The sequence below is a fragment of the Tachyglossus aculeatus genome, chromosome 9, assembly GCF_015852505.1.
Source record: "Tachyglossus aculeatus isolate mTacAcu1 chromosome 9, mTacAcu1.pri, whole genome shotgun sequence".
NCBI classification, from domain to species: Eukaryota; Metazoa; Chordata; class Mammalia; order Monotremata; family Tachyglossidae; genus Tachyglossus; species Tachyglossus aculeatus.
Genome location: NC_052074.1, coordinates 50,980,008 through 50,995,783, shown reverse-complemented (window position 1 = coordinate 50,995,783; position 15,776 = coordinate 50,980,008). Strand labels below are relative to the sequence as shown.

Here is a 15,776-nt window from a genome sequence, read left to right as displayed (position 1 = left end):
GGACTTCTTGACCATAGCTGTACCTTTTAGTTTGGAAGCCTTCAGACCACAATCCATCACAGTGGCCTTGGGAACACCGAGACCAAAAATCACTTCAAAAACGATGATGCAGCTCTGTTTTTTGAACTTTCGTATTCACGATAATCCCTTTTTAGAGCGTTCCCTTTGCAGCCGTGGTCCAGTTGTAAATACAAGTGAATATTTTTTAAAGGCGTATTTGGTGTTGTTTCCCTTTCAAAATAAACCTTTGATTCTGTGGTATGTGGAACTAGGTTTCCCTTGAGATGGGAAGATGAGACAGTTTCAGGAGGAAGTGGGCTTGGAGAGGGCTGGCAACTGCGATAAGTATCCTTCACAATTCGCTTTTGTTTGTGTTGGCCCTAATCGTTGGCATAGAATTAGGAGTTGCTTTTTAATTCCCATTCTTCTTCCTCTTCCTTAGCAATACTAACTCCCAAATTTGGATACTTTTTGAGACCAGAGGGCAAAGTTTCTGGGCTCAGGACCGATGGTCCACACCCAATCTGGGAGTGGGGAGCAAGAAAAAGGTTGAGAAAGGAGACTGGAAGCTCCTTGTGAGCAGGGAGTATGTCTGCCGACTCTGTTGTTCTGTACTCTCCCAAGCACTTAGTGCTCTGCTCACAGTAAGCAGTTGATAAATACCACTGATTGACTGAGATAGAGGTGGACAGAAATGGTGAACAAGGAGAGTGGCAGAGGCACAACCAGGACATTTGTACAGACACATCCACATTCAGGAGTGTGCCACCTGGAACTGAGTAAAAGTGGTATTGGCAGTGGTAAAAAACAGCATTGGGTGAGGTCAGCAGCAGCTGCCCCTGGATTCTCAAGATATTTTAACCTGTCAGTGCCTAGTGTGGAACAGATAGGCCCTCCTTTTTGGGGGCCGGAACTGGCAGAGGCAGAAAATAGGCTCCAGGATCCTCGGAGATCTGGATTTCTGCAGTCACCTGTGTCTCTAACTTACCTCCTCCTGCAACTTAAGCATATTTTCACCCCATTACAGATTTTCTAGAATTTTCTGCCACTTTTGCCATTTCTGTCATGCTCAAAAGCAGGGCTGTTGCCTGTGAGAGTCTCTACATGTTGCCAACTTGTACTTCCCAAGTGCTTAGTACAGTGCTCTGCACACAGTAAGCTCTCAATAAATACGATTGAATGAATGAATGTGAGACCAGCCTTCTGGTCGTGGCAGGAAATAAGTTGTTTCCAACAACTGTAGTACGTCTCCCCATCTAGACTGTAAGCTCCTTGTCAGTAGGGAGCATGTCTACCAACTCCATTCTATTCACACTCTCCCAAATGCTTAGTACAGTAACTCTACACACAGTAAATGCTCAATAAATACCACTGATTCATTGATGTAATCACATAACTGTGATTCATGGAAGGGCGAGAACAGACACTTGTTTCTTTTAGAACCCAGAGCACCTGGGTTCTAATCCCACCTCTGCCACTTGCCTGCTGTGTGACCTTGGGCAAGTTACTTAACTTCTCTGGATCTCAGTTTCCTCATCTGCAAATGTTCTCCCTCTTATTTACAATGTGAGCCTCATGTGGGACCTATGATCTTGTGTCTACTCCAGTACTTAGTACAGTGTTTGGCACGTAGTAAGCACACATGGTAAGCGCTTAACAAATACTACAATTATCACTGTTATTATTGTTATGACTATTATTACTATTTTAGACAGAGTTGCCAGACACTACAGAGATTTCAGGGCCCAGAACATACATCCCAGGAAGCACTGCAGGAACCATAGGCCATGAAATGCTAGGCCGCGATGATACCACGTGGCCATCCGTGTTACGCTACTGCAGGGCGTGCCGAAACTGTAGGGGCTCCCACACTGTATTTTCCAAACCTGGGTCAGGCCTGGAAGCCTTTTCGGGCTCCGGGAGGGTCCGCTTGACTCATTGCTGCTAGAACACTGGCAGGGACAAATGGAATTGTTAGCCTGTTATGGCCCCAGGGAGTGCTGGTATGCCAGACTTCTAAATATGGCCGGGGATTAAGTTTAATGTAAGACCGGTGATTTTCTGTCACTGAGGGTGTGTCTTCATAGCCTTTCCCTGGACTTGTAAAGTGCAGATGTTCCCCCGCTATTTTTCAGGTAATTGTTTTGCAGTATTTGTAACTGTCAACAATGAGCTTCCCCATTTTATAGAGGAATGCAAGTCTTGCCAAATAATGAAGCTTATGGCTGCAAGCAAGTGCCGTCCTAATCACTTCATGTGTTAAACTTTGTTTTAACTGGTATGTAGCCATCTGTCATCACTTGTTAAAAACATGACTTTAAAACTGAGTATGGAATATAATTGAGAATTGCTTTTTCATCAAATGGACTTAATGGTTTTCTCACCTCGTGAACATTTACTAAAGAATGTACTGTAGCTTCCATTAGCATTGTATGCAAAATGACGCAGCTCTATGGAGTTCTGCTATTAAAAGATACTTAGTGTGGTTTTGAACTTCAAAATGCATGCCTTCACAAAGGAATATTTTTCTCTTAATGGAAAAACATTGCATCAAATGTCCCATTTGACAAAAACACTTGATTTAGGAGGGTTTAAAGGATAAATTCCTCAAAATAGAAAGATTTTTAAATATTGCAGAGCTGAGGCTCTTTATTCAGTAATAATAATTATGATCATTTGTTAAGTGTGTACTATGCACCACTGTATTAAGTGCTTTGCTGGATACAAGCAAATCGGGGTGGACAGAGTCCCTGTCCCACATGGGGCTTACAGTCTTTATCTCCATTTTACAGATGAGGGAACTGTGGTCCAGAGAAATGAAATGATTTGCCCAAAGTCACACAGCAGGAGAGTGGCAGGGCTGTGACTCTCAGGACCGGTGCTATATCCTCTAGGCCATGTTGCTTGTCAGTATCAGATATCCTAGATATTAAACAAGTTCATTTATATAGATAAATGAAACCAAAGGTTTTTCCCTCATTGTTTTTAGAAATGAAATCTAGTACAATTATAAAGCATACTTGCTTTAACTATTAGGCACCGATTCTTTTTGACATTTCCATTGAATGCCAATGAAAATGAGTGGTAGTTTTTAATCTTGTGGTGATTTTCAAAATGGACAGAAGGCCGAGGGAGATTAGAGTCTGAGGAAAGAGTGAAAGATCTCAAAAAGAGGAAAACTATGATTAGAGAGGCTTCTTGGAGGTACGTATCTGAAAGAGTGGAAGGTGAGAAATATCAATCTCAATGCTATTGATTGAGGTCTACTTTGTGAAGACCATTGTTCAGAGTGCTTGGGTAACAGGCAAAAAGAGTGAAAGATGAGACCCACACTCTCAGGAAGTTTACAATCCAATAGAAAAGGCCATCCCAGAAAGTACAAAGGGTGTCAAGTAGGGATGAGTCCCAAATATCCAGGGCAAATGGGAGGACTGGCACAAGAAAGTGTTCCCAGATGAGCAGATGGGTCCAACAGTGCAAGCAGAGGTGCCAGATTTTCACTTGGAACCCAGCCACAAAAACAGGGTCCTTACCCTGTTTTTGTGGGGATGAGGACTTGGAGGAAAAGCTCATAGACCTGACCAATTTTGGATTTTTTCCCATTTCGATTGGAAACTTTCAGGTCTGGAATGAGCAAGTTGAGGAGTCCAGCTCAAAAAACTGCCACGGTCACTGCCCCCCTTCATCCTCCTGGAGTGGCAGGGTGATGTAGGATGATACCCTTCAATCAGGTAGTGGGCCTGGAAGTAGTAGTAGTAGTAATAATTGTGGTATTTAAGTGCTTACTATGGGTTAAGCATTGTGCTAAGTCCTGAGGAAGATAGTCCGATCAGCCGTAGTATCTATGCCACATGTGGCTCACAGTCTAAGGGAGATGGAGAACAGGTGTTTAATCCCCATTTTACAGTGAGGAAACAGATGGTACAGAGATGTTAAATGACTTGCCTAAGGTCACACAACTGACAAGTGGCGGAGCCAAGATGAAACCCAGGCCTCCTGATTCTCAGTCCTGTGCTCTTTCCACTAAGCCACAAATTTGAATAAAGGTAAAGACTGTAATAGTGGGGTATCTGTCGGTAGAAGAGAAGAAGGATTATGGTTTTGGAAGAAGAGTTTTCTTCCAAGTGTTTGTTTTGATGAGTTAGTGTTTGGGCCAGGTAGTGGCAGCTGTGTCTCTGGATCATTTCCAATTCCTTTGTCATCGCTTTTTCTCGTCCAACTTTTCTCACCTGTTGTTACCAGGAGAACTCTCCCACCTCTTAACCTTGATCACTTACCATTTTGTAAATACTTTTTATTCCCTCAGCAATTCAGCTCCTCAAAAAAGGACAACATATCAGCTGTGATATTTTCCTCAAGTGGAAGATAGAATATTGGAGTGAGGAAAATATTTTCCAATGGCCGTTTACATAGCTCTTTACTCTTAGTGCAGGCGCCTCCTTCACTTCTCAGAACCTAATTTTTACAACCTATTCCCCCATCAGCTACCTTCCTATGCACTTCTATTAGATTCTGAATCTGCCCAAATACTGACTTATAGCAGAATACCATCTGGCTGATCTGGAAACCTTAGCAGTGATGTAATCAGGCCAGGATGTGTTAGGCATTCATTGAATAAAATGAAGTATAGTAAATATTCTTAGACAAGAATGAGTCAATTGAAATACATCACTGCATAATACATCTGGCATAGTCATTTATTCCAACCACTTAATTTTCCGTGAGGCACCGTAGAAATAGCTATTCCTGGATACATTAAGATATATACCATTCTCAAATTTAGATCCAGTTTCTGAAAATAAAAAGTTAACTACATTGTTTGTAGACACCTATTAATCATCCAAATGGTAATAGAAATGAAAAAAAAGCATGGCTAATTTTATTTTAATCTATTTGTCAAAGAGAAGGTAGTCTTTTTGGTACCACTATTTTGGAGTGTTGAGTCGTGCCTCTGAGAAGTCCTCTTCTTCTTAGGCCCAGAATCCCAAAGAGGCTTTGGTTTTCATCAGTGATTGAACATGCATTTAAAAGAATGTTAAAATAGTAGATTCCATTGCTGTAATGTTGAAGAGTGTTCACTCTATTAGGTGTCCCAGTAAGAGTGTAACTGGCACGGATGGGAGAGTGAAAGTGGCACTGCGCAATTCATTAGCACGTCATACCTATTCTTGATTCCAGATTCTCTAAACCATTGTTTAGAGAATTATCCATTCTCCTGAAGGTAGGCTCCATCTTCATTATGTAACAATGGTCTGTAAGAGCTACTGTTGCACTCTACTGGAGCATGGGTGGGAGAGACAGGGAAGAAGGGAGCCACGTTGGCATATAACATGGCATATAACAAGTTGGCCTATGTTGCCAACTTGTACTTCCCAAGCGCTTAGTACAGTGCTCTGCACACGGTAAGCACTCAATAAATGCGATTGATTGATTGAATATAAGGGAGCTGGGAAGTTCTGAAGAATAAAGGAGGGGAATGGGTGAGGGAGTTGGTGGTAGGGAGGGATATTCAGAATAGCCGTTATTCACCTCATCATGGTGGGGCTGGTTCTGGAATGGAACCTAAGAAATTGCTCATAATTCTGTGGGAAGACATGCCCCATGATACACTATTCACAGCAGATCACACTCAGTCGTAGAATTTCTTATGTTCCATGAGAGAGCAGGTGCAGAGAGGTATGCTTCAGCCTAAGTACACATATCCGAATTGCAAATTATTCAGAAATAGTTGGGTGGTCCTCTAAACTCTGTCCATAAATCTCACTGTGCCCTCAGGGCAATCCTAGAGGAGACCATTTCAGTAGAAGGAGGAGATTTTCATAATAGCTTCAAAATTTTTTCCACATTAAGACAGTTGAACACAGGAATGAGAGAAGTTTGCCAAAGAAAATTTTTATAAAAGAAAGGCGTTGATTCTTTCACTTAGCGTGCTGAAATCTAACATATGTGTAGTGCTTTAGAAAACTAAGTTCAGATTGAAGAGTATTCTCTAATCATTGCAACTTTAAATGATTCTGCTCTGAATTCGACCAAATAAATAAGTCTCAGGGATTCTAATAATGATAAACTCAGTGATTCATAGCAGGTTGGTGAAGACTTTAACCCATGAAATAAAAGCCTTACGATTTTTCCTCCATTAGTCTTTATTCCTCAATATTCATAATATTGTACTTTGTGTATCTTGCCACTTTGACCATACGAATTACTTGCAACTGTATTCCTTCTGCACTTTTAATCTTTTAATCAATCAGTGGTATTTATTGAGCGCCCATTGTGTAAGGCACTGTACTAAGTCAATCAGTCAATGGTATTTACAGAGTACAGTGCTTGGCACATTGTAAATGCTTAACAAATACCTTTACTATTATTATTATTCAGCACTTACTATGTGCAGAGCACTGTAGTAAGCACTTGGGAGAGTACAGCAGAATTAGCAGGAACGATCCCTGCCCATAATGAGCTTACCTCCACTCCCCACCTCTTTGTGAGCCCCATAATGGACAGGGCATGAGTCTGCCCTGTTTATCTTGTATCTTTGCCGTGTGTTTTGACACTGTGTAGTGTTAACCATGGGACTGTCAAGGGAAGTTCAGGCCAAATTGTTAGAAATTAGGGGGGTGAGACTGAGTATTTTACAGTATTTTGATTTGTGTTTCTTTTGGCTGTCATTGGAAATCACAGCCTTCAAGATTTTCATTTCCCTACCTCCTTTTCTTTCCTTTCTACTATTATTATTAATAATAGAGGTGTTAGCCTTCTGATTGATAAGGTGACCTTTTCTCTCCTCCTCTTTTCTTAGGAACTAGGTTCCATAAAGCCTGGTCTGCAGTCTGACTCAGTCAGCGATCCTGCATTTGAAAAGACTTAAATTGTGTGACTTGAAGGAGGAAGTAGGGAAAACAACAGGGAGCTAGGAAATGAAAGTAATGAAAGTAGAGTGGCCATGCCTTCATCCAATTTTATATGGATAGCCTGGTTTTTCGTTGGTTAATGCTCTGCTTCTTGCTGCACAGCTCCTTGATGCCCTGTCTCACAACTCAGAACGGTGGTCCGTATTTACAGGGATCTGGGAGAGAAGGGCAGTGGCTCTGGAACAAAGGGGAGGATCACAAATATCCCCAGACATGTTGTATGTTTTGCAAATTTCCCTAAGAGGCTCTTCATGGCATTATTTTATTAAGCTGAGTAACATGCAAAATATGAGAAACAGCATGGCCTAGTAGAAAGACCATTAGCCTGGGAGTCAGAGTCTGTGTTCTCATCTGGACTCTGCCAATTGTTTGTTGTGTGACATTGGGGAAGTCACACAGTCAAGCCTGATGGAGTAAAAATAATAATTTGGGTATTTAAGTGCTTACTATTTGCCAAGCACTGGAGTAATCAATCAATCAATCAATTGTATTTATTGAGCGCTTACTGTGTGCAGAGCACTGTACTAAGCGCTTGGGAAGTACTAGCTGGCAACATATAGAGACAGTCCCTACCCAACAGTGGGCTCACAGTCTAGAAGGGGGAGACCGAGAACAAAACCAAACATACTAACAAAATAAAATAGAATAGATAGGTACAAGTAAAATAAATAGATAAATAGAGTAATTAATATGTACAAACATATATACATATATACAGGTGCTGTGGGGAAGGGAAGGAGGTAAGATGCGGGGGATGGAGAGGGGGAGAGGAAGGAAGGGGCTCAGTCTGGGAAGGCCTCCTGGAGGAGGTGAGCTCTCAGTAGGGCCTTGAAGGGAGGAAGAGAGCTAGCTTGGCGGATGGGCAGAGGGAGGGCATTCCAGGCCCGGGGGAGGACGTGGGCCGGGGGTCGATGGCGGGACAGGAAGGCTGAGTGAGTGCGAATGAGGTTGTCATTGATGTAACTTGGTGATAACAAGGGGTAGATGTAAGATAATCAGGTCTCACATGGGGCTTACAGTCTAAGTAGGAGGGAGAACTGGTATTGAATCCCCATTTGACAGTGAGGAAACTGAGGCACAGAGAAATTAAGTAACTTGTCCAAGGGCACATAGGAAATAAGTGGCGGGGCTGGGATTAGAACTCAGGTCCTCTGACTCCAAGGTCCATGCTCTTTCCACTGGAACATGCCCGCTCACTCAATCTGAAGATTTTTTTGCTCCTAAAAGCAACTGGAATACCAAAAACTAAGATGGAACCATAAGAGCTCAGATTTCAGTTAAGAAGTATACCTGATTCACAGAATCGAAGATGATGGATGTTACCATCCCAGCACATAGGATTACATTTAAGTAGGAATATCCTGAACTACAGGCTTTTTACCCATGTTAGTCATGCAGTTAATTGACCAGTCAGTCCCGGGTTAGTCATTTAAACTCTGTGAAACTCTAAAATGAAAAAGAAAAATAAGCTAGCGAGGTAATAAACAGTTGCCTGGCAGCTTGGCAGGTTTTTTTAAATCCAGAAATGAACTAGATTCAGCGAGTGTAATCTAATATATTAACATCTTTGAACTGCTTGACAGCTTTGCTCCATCAGTAATAGTTATTGCTGTGTCAAGTTGGTTTAACTGTACTTCTTCACCAGTGTTACTGTTTGGGGATTACCTTGTGAAACAGTTGCGGTTGAACAGGACATGGACAGGGGCTGAACAGTCAGAATTCTGCTCTTCAGGGCCTGAGAGAAGTGGGAGAAGCCAGCAGAATCAGGATTCTCACAGTCAGCTCACACTCTGATTTTTTTGGGGCTCTTTGTGGCCTGTTGCCCTGTCCCCCTTTGCCTTCTGCAGGCACATCCCTGACTCTTCCTTCCACCGGTCCTCCATGGCTTGGCCGAACCTACCATTGCCATCTGCCTCTGCCTTCTCCTCCTTCTCCGTGCACTCCAACTCCTTCATTTACAGGGAGTGATAATACTGGGGTTGGTTTTACTTGGATCTACAGTATCAGAGTCAGTGGTATATTTGAGCACCTCAGTAGTTCAGAGCATTGCACTAAGGACTTTGATATGTTTCCTTTAGAGAGCATCAGCCTACAAATGAACAGGTAATACCTTTTAATTTGTTTAACACAGCAAGGTAGGGTTGCGGTGTTTCTTGGCTCCAGTTGTATTTGTAGCTGATTCTTCCATTTATCTTTTATACAAAGATTTTAGGGCTTCTTTATATTAGCACTCGTACTAAGTATCTGTTCTGACAGGTAGGTATGGATGACCTGGCTACTCCTGTGTCTTACAAACACCTGCCCACTAGAGTTCAAGGTCTGAGGAACTCCTGTTGTTTAAAAGCTGAATAGTGACATGCCATGTATTTCTCACGACTGTTTGGGGCAGACAGAACACTGTCGTCCTTGCTCTAGGATGTAGTGAATCCTCATCATTAAAGATGCTAGGGTTTGCAATCGAGGTACTACATTAAGTTGTGGGGGGGGGGGGAGCACATTATTCATTATGGGGATATCTTAAAGTTCCTCTTTATCCTCACAACAGGGAAGAAATGCCCAAGGAAAAAGTGCACCTCACAGCTAGGGCAATTCTTAAAAGGTGCTCTGTTCTAGTTTCATAAATGGGAGAGCAAATTACCGAGAACTGTATTTACACCTTTCCCAGAAAGCTTGGTAGGCGATGACTTGTCTCCTTCCAAACACAACATCGTCACTGTCTGATACTCACTCCCTCCTTCCCACTCCCTGTAAGTTCTGTACTAATACACCAAGATCACTGGGGAAACCACCCAGTGCAAATATCATTTGCCTTCTAAATATGCCACAGAGCATGAAACGTGATTAGGACAGAGCATACAAGGAAAATTTTGACCAAATTAATAAGAAATCCTGAAGCAACTAGTCAGATCTCTTTAATGATGGAAATATCAACAGCTCTATCAGAGCTCCCCCAGAACCTGGACAGGACAGCAGAAAACAAGTACGATTGTAACCCCTGATTGAAAGGCCGTGGAGGGCAATGACCAGGAGTTGGACTTTCCCAACGAAAACAGCCATCAGAGAAGTTGAGTAACAAAGTTTCCTTTGATCTCACCAGATAAGAGGCAGCTGATGTCTCCTCTTAGGTGAGGATCCAAGGGAGGTGTTTGTAGCTCCAAAATGGGTAGGAGAGGATAGATTAGTTTTCTTTAGAAACCATTTCGTGAATAACAATAATAATAATAATGATGGCATTTGTTAAGTGCTTACTGTGTGCAAAGCACTGTCAACATGAAAAGGAGACTTTGAACTAACCTTTTTTTCTCTTTTGTGTCAAACCAAATTCACCTAGCTTTCATCACACTGTGACAGGATCCTAAATAAAATGGCAAAATGTACCTGGGGATCAATTAAGGCACGACCTGTCCTCTGTTTACAGTTAACACATCTCTTCCTTGTCTTGGTCTTTTGGGTTCTGAGGTGGCTGAGTTGATTGTCCTTTTTTTATCTTTTTGTCTTCCTCCTGGAACAGAAAAATTGAGATGTGAGGGACAACACAAATCTGGACCGGTGTGGCACTGTCAAAGACATAAAGGAACCTTGACTGAAAGGGAGGGTCAGGTGGGATTTTTCCCACTTTAACCAAACACACCCGCCTAAACATGGCTGCACGAGGTTGGGAATAACAGGAACAAATTATGTGCCTCTGGGAACCAGCGCAGGTGGGACTGAACAGCTCATTAAGAGCTATAAGGAAATACTCTGCCTCTTTTATTGACTTTATTTTAATTGTTTGAGGGTTCAACCCCTGAATTTAAGAAAAAGGAGAGGGGTAGGAAGATATGTACCTCAACAATCCTTAAAGCTGAGAGCTGTTTCATAAAAAGTTTGAAGAGAAAAATATCATCTCGGTTTGTCCTTAATAGAGAAGACAGGGAAATTTACACAGTATAAAATACATAAGCACTAGATGGCATATTGTGTAGTGGTTCAGGGGAAGAAATGATTATGATGCTGAAGTATACCCATCTTTTTTTCTTTGAGACCTTTCCCAGCTACTATTAGAAAGAGTGAAATATTTGAAAGAGAAGATATTTCAGGCTGATAGTTTTTAATCGTACTGTTTCTTAATATGTTCCTGCAGCTAGAATCTGTTAGTTTTGGGGTCCAGAATGATAATTGAGAGGACGTAGCCCAAACTAATAAGCTCATAATGGTAAATTAATACGTTCAGGTAGGATAATAAATGGGAGCTTGAAAAATTAGCAGTGGCACATTCTAACAGACACTTTATAAATAGTGAATATTTGCTAAACCTGGCTCCTTAGGTTCTCCATCTGAAAGAGATTTGAATGTGTATGTAAAGGTAATAATCCTGATGGAAAATATATCCTTCCTTAAATTGAATGTCCAAAAGAAGCTTTTGTTACTTGAGATTCCTTATGCAATTAAGAAAAGTAGCCATAGATTATTAGCCCCTGTTGTGTACATTGAAAGCACATGTTCCTTTTTCTTTTAAATGGTCTTGGTACTGCGCTAAGCACTTTCTTCTGTATGTCTGTGTTTTTGGGTATCCGAATCTCAAGTATGTTTGAGTTTCTTGAGTATTAATGACCCTTGTCTTAGAGTATTTGCCACTGGGCATAGGGTGACCAGATGAGAGAATGTGGGTGGCTCAGTGCAAACCATCACCACATAATATAATGAAAATACTAATGATGATATTTGTTAAACGCACACCATGTGCCAAACACTGTACTATACTCTGGGATAGATAAAAGATTATCATATCAGACATCGTCTCTTGTTCCACATGGGGCTTACAGTCTAATTGGGCGAGAGAACAAGTAACCTTGTAAAATGCAGTAATATTAGTCTGTAAAATGAGAACTTTACATATAAGGAAATGGAAGCACGGAAAAGTTAAATGACTTGCTCAAGATCACATAGCAGACAAGTTGCGGAACTGGGATTAGAACCCAGGTCCTCTGACTCCTAGTCCCATGCTATTTCTACCAGGTCAAGCTACTTCCATGACTATAAAATCAATTCAGGTATATTTTTGGATGGTGGTGGGATATTATTTTTTACTTTTAGCCATCAGTGCTTAAGTAATGCTCACAGGCAAAGGGGCTGGAAAAGATGCTAAAACTGTATTTTCATGGCCACGGTATGCATGTAAGCAAGAGATTCTCAGCTCCCCCCTCTCACCCATGGATACAATCTCACTGTCATCAGTACCTTCTAAGGTAATTTTAAAATTATATTGCATAAAATCTGTTTAAAATTTAAATAAGGAAGGTCTTTAAATTGTTAATCTTAAAACATTTACAAATCAAAGAAACTGGGCTTTCACTTAGTACAATATCATTATAAAACCTGTATAATTAGATTTCTAAAATTGCAGCGGATCTTTTAAAGTTTTGGAATTAAATTATGATGCCAAACACCCTAACGTCTAGAGAATAGGAATGTGCTACCTGATCCCAAGACGCTCATTGCCAGAACAGCAAATTCCTCCCCTGTATTTGTTCGTGACATGTTGTGCCTGGCTCTTCCTAGCTCTGCTATTTATCAGAAGCAATCCAGGAGACTTAACATATTGTTGAGCAGGAAATATCCAAGAGAATGGTACTTCTAACAAAGTACAGTCTGTGGACTTTATTATACAGATCTGATTATCTGAAGAGCTGTAAGTATAACCAGTAATTTGGCATCTAATGTGCTACTCTAAAATCTCATTCTGAATATTTTTTGTTAGATGTGCTTTCCATATATGTCTCTATCCTGCTGGTGTTATAAGTGCAATCGTAAGGGTGTTTAGAAAGAAGTACAATATTGTTTTCATGTTACTCTTTACCATTTAGCATACTGGGTTTTTTTCCTTCAGTCTCTGTTGGAATCCTTGAAAGATAGCTGAAGAATTTATGGTGTTTTAAGTCAGTATTTTGCAGACTAAATTGTTTGTATAATTTATTGTTTTCTGAGAACACAAGCCATGTCCTGTTGTCTACTTTAATGTATATTGTCGAGGAGAGTAAAAGCCTATTTGAGAATTTCCAATTAGCCTCTGAATTTTGTCCAACAAAATGATTAATTACTGACACCTGTTCAGTCATATATCAGAAACATTCATCATGTTAGGTATCAAATGTAAAGACACGTTGGTAAAATGCATGGCAGAGCATGTATTTCTGTAGTAATATGGCAGTGAATTTTCGGTTCTGATATTGGATTCACATTCTTTCATTGCCCTAGTCTGCTGCCAGTAAGCTAGATGCTTTTTGAGGAGAGCATTAAATACCTGTTCTCCCTCCCTCTTTGACTATAGCTCCATGTGGGGCAGGGATTGTGTCCAATTTGATTGCATTTTATCTACCTAAGTGCTTGGCACAGAGTAAGTGCTTAACAAATGACAAATACCACAATTACTATCATTATTCTTATGGCAAAGGCAGCCTCAGGGGCCTTACCCAGTGTAGACAGTTTGAGTCCAAGCTGAGGCCACCACTACTGTTAGACAAGCCTCCAGAGAGGTTCTGGATTCTGCAGCAGCCACTGTGGCCATCCTAAATGCAACATGTGATGAAAAGGAGTTTATGGAGACCGGAGGTCTGCAGTTCTGGCCATGATGGGAATCCCATCAGCCACAGCACTAAGATGGTTAATACTGTAAGCTCACTGTGGGCAAGGAATGTGTCCGCTGTACTGTTCTATTGATGTGTCTGCTATACTGTTCTATTGTACCCCCCGCCCCCCAGACTCTTAGGAAAGTGCTCTGCACATAGTAAGTGCTCAGTAATTACGGTTGATTCATTAGTGGTGACAGTTGCCTAAGAAATATTTCTCAAGAAATATCATTTCTCTGCCTAAGAAACAGAGGAGGCTGAGTAGAATCCCTCTTGTTTGAAAATGGGATTCTGAGGCTTTCCCGGTGTCTGAAGGGAATCCTGAATAATGTTAATGCGTTGTCTGTTTTGGGACATCTGTAATGATAGTATGAATCAAATCTGAAGTGGAAGGGGTATTGTTTTATTGTTGTTATATTGTACTCTCCCAAGCACTTAGTACAGTGCTCTGCACTCAGGAAGTGCTCAATAAATATTATTGTCTCACTGACTGTGTTTTTTTGATAGTTTGATTTCTTCTGAAATAGAGGGGAGTAGAAAGACAGCTATAGCTAAAACCTCAACTTGTATCCATTAGTGGTTTCTTCACATAAAAAAAATAGAGAGTTGTGAGTAGCCTAGAGTTTCATTGTGGCCGAAATGTTCATTTTCATGTAGTTAAGAAGTACTTAGGGGAGAGAAGAGGTTTCTTTTCAAGTGGGAGTAAATTAAACCTGACAGGGTGGAGCAGAAACATGAATGAGGTACAGTAGTAGAAAAGCACAGTTTAATTGCCAGTTCTAAAACTTCACATCTACTTAGTATCCCCATATTGAACAGTTTGGTTTTTGCATTTTTAGGTTTAAAGACAATGCAAAGCTGTTAATGGTCACTGGTGAATTGTTTCAAGAAAAGAGTTGGGATTAATGACCATATAAATCCATTGAGGGCATTTGGCGGGATTATAATTAATTAGATTTAATGGTATCATCAGCAAGAGAGATTAACCTGGAATGTTAATCTCAGTCATGTCATTTGTAAGAAAATCACTAGTAAATAAAAAGGTGACTCATTTGGAGGCCAACAGAATTGAAATTTTCTACTTCTAATTTGGAAAAAGTTATAAAACTTAAAGAGAAACTCCATGTGTTATTCTGTTGGATGGTTTTTCTCTACTGAAGCCCCTAAAATGTTGTCTGTAAAGAGGCATGAGACCATCACCAGATTTTAAAGGTGATAACTTTATCACCTCATAGCAGTTTCTTCATCTGTAAAATGGGGATTAAATCCTACTCCCTTCTAGTTAGGCTGTGAGCCCGATGTGGGACAGAGATCATGTCTAACCTGATTATCTTAGCGCTTAGTACATTGCTTAGCACAAAATAAAAAACTTAACAAGTACCATTATTATTATTATTATTATCTTTAACAGTGGGTGTGTCATGCGAGCCTCACATGGGACAGGGACTGTGTGTGATCTGATTATCTTGTATCTAGCCCAGCATTTACCACAGTAAATGCACATAGAAAGCACGTAACGAAGACCACAATTATTATCATCCAGAAGTTGGGGAATGCCTGTTGTAGGCTCTGCCAGCAGAGGTGAAGATGTCTGAGGAACCTCCTATGGGCATCTCATGAATTGGGCAAGCTTGGCAGGAATCTTGAAAATAACTGGCTAATGTAGGTGGCGAAGACACCAGCAGCCAGCCTGGTAACATTTGGTAGGTCTATGAGTCTATGGACCAGCTGTAGAAGAGTTTTGTATATAACATTCTTCTGTGCATTTGGCAGTGTGCTGCGCCTTTGCCCATCTACTTGCTTGTTTCATGCTATACCCTCACAGGATTGTAATGGGCAGGAAACAGTGAGAGTGGTGTTGTGCAAACCTTTATCATTGATTATCTAATCAATAAACAAATCAAAAATAATCAAAGCAAATAATCTAGACTGTGAGCTCACCGTGGGCAGGAATGTGTCTGTGTGTTGTTATATTGGACTCTCCCAAGCACTCAGTACAGTGCTTTGCGCACAGTAAACCTCAATAAATATGATTGAGTGATGAATGAATCAAATCTGCAGAGTCTCAGACTTGAAATATTTGTGACCGGGCTGGGATTTGATGGGAAGTATCATTGCAGTATTTCACCAGTTCCAACACAGTCCTCATTACTAAAACATATATCATGTGAGTGTATTATAACACAGCTTTGGAGACAAATAATTGCTCCATTTATCCAGGCTCAAATAATGAAAGATTTATAAATAATTGCAATAT

The 15,776-nt window shown here is 40.8% G+C and overlaps 1 protein-coding gene across 4 annotated transcripts in view; it reads left to right on the top strand.

Moving 5' to 3' along the window:
• The window catches only part of COBLL1 (cordon-bleu WH2 repeat protein like 1), a 131,857-nt gene that overhangs the window by 55,846 nt on the left and 60,235 nt on the right, over nt 1-15,776 (top strand). The window contains exon 1 of one of the 4 annotated variants that reach the window (XM_038750965.1): nt 12,536-12,582. The exons of the other annotated variants lie outside the window; for them this stretch is intronic. The gene's annotated coding sequence lies outside the window, so the exon portion shown is untranslated. Of the gene's footprint in view, nt 1-12,535; nt 12,583-15,776 lie in introns of those variants that run through there. 4 annotated transcript variants of the gene reach the window in all.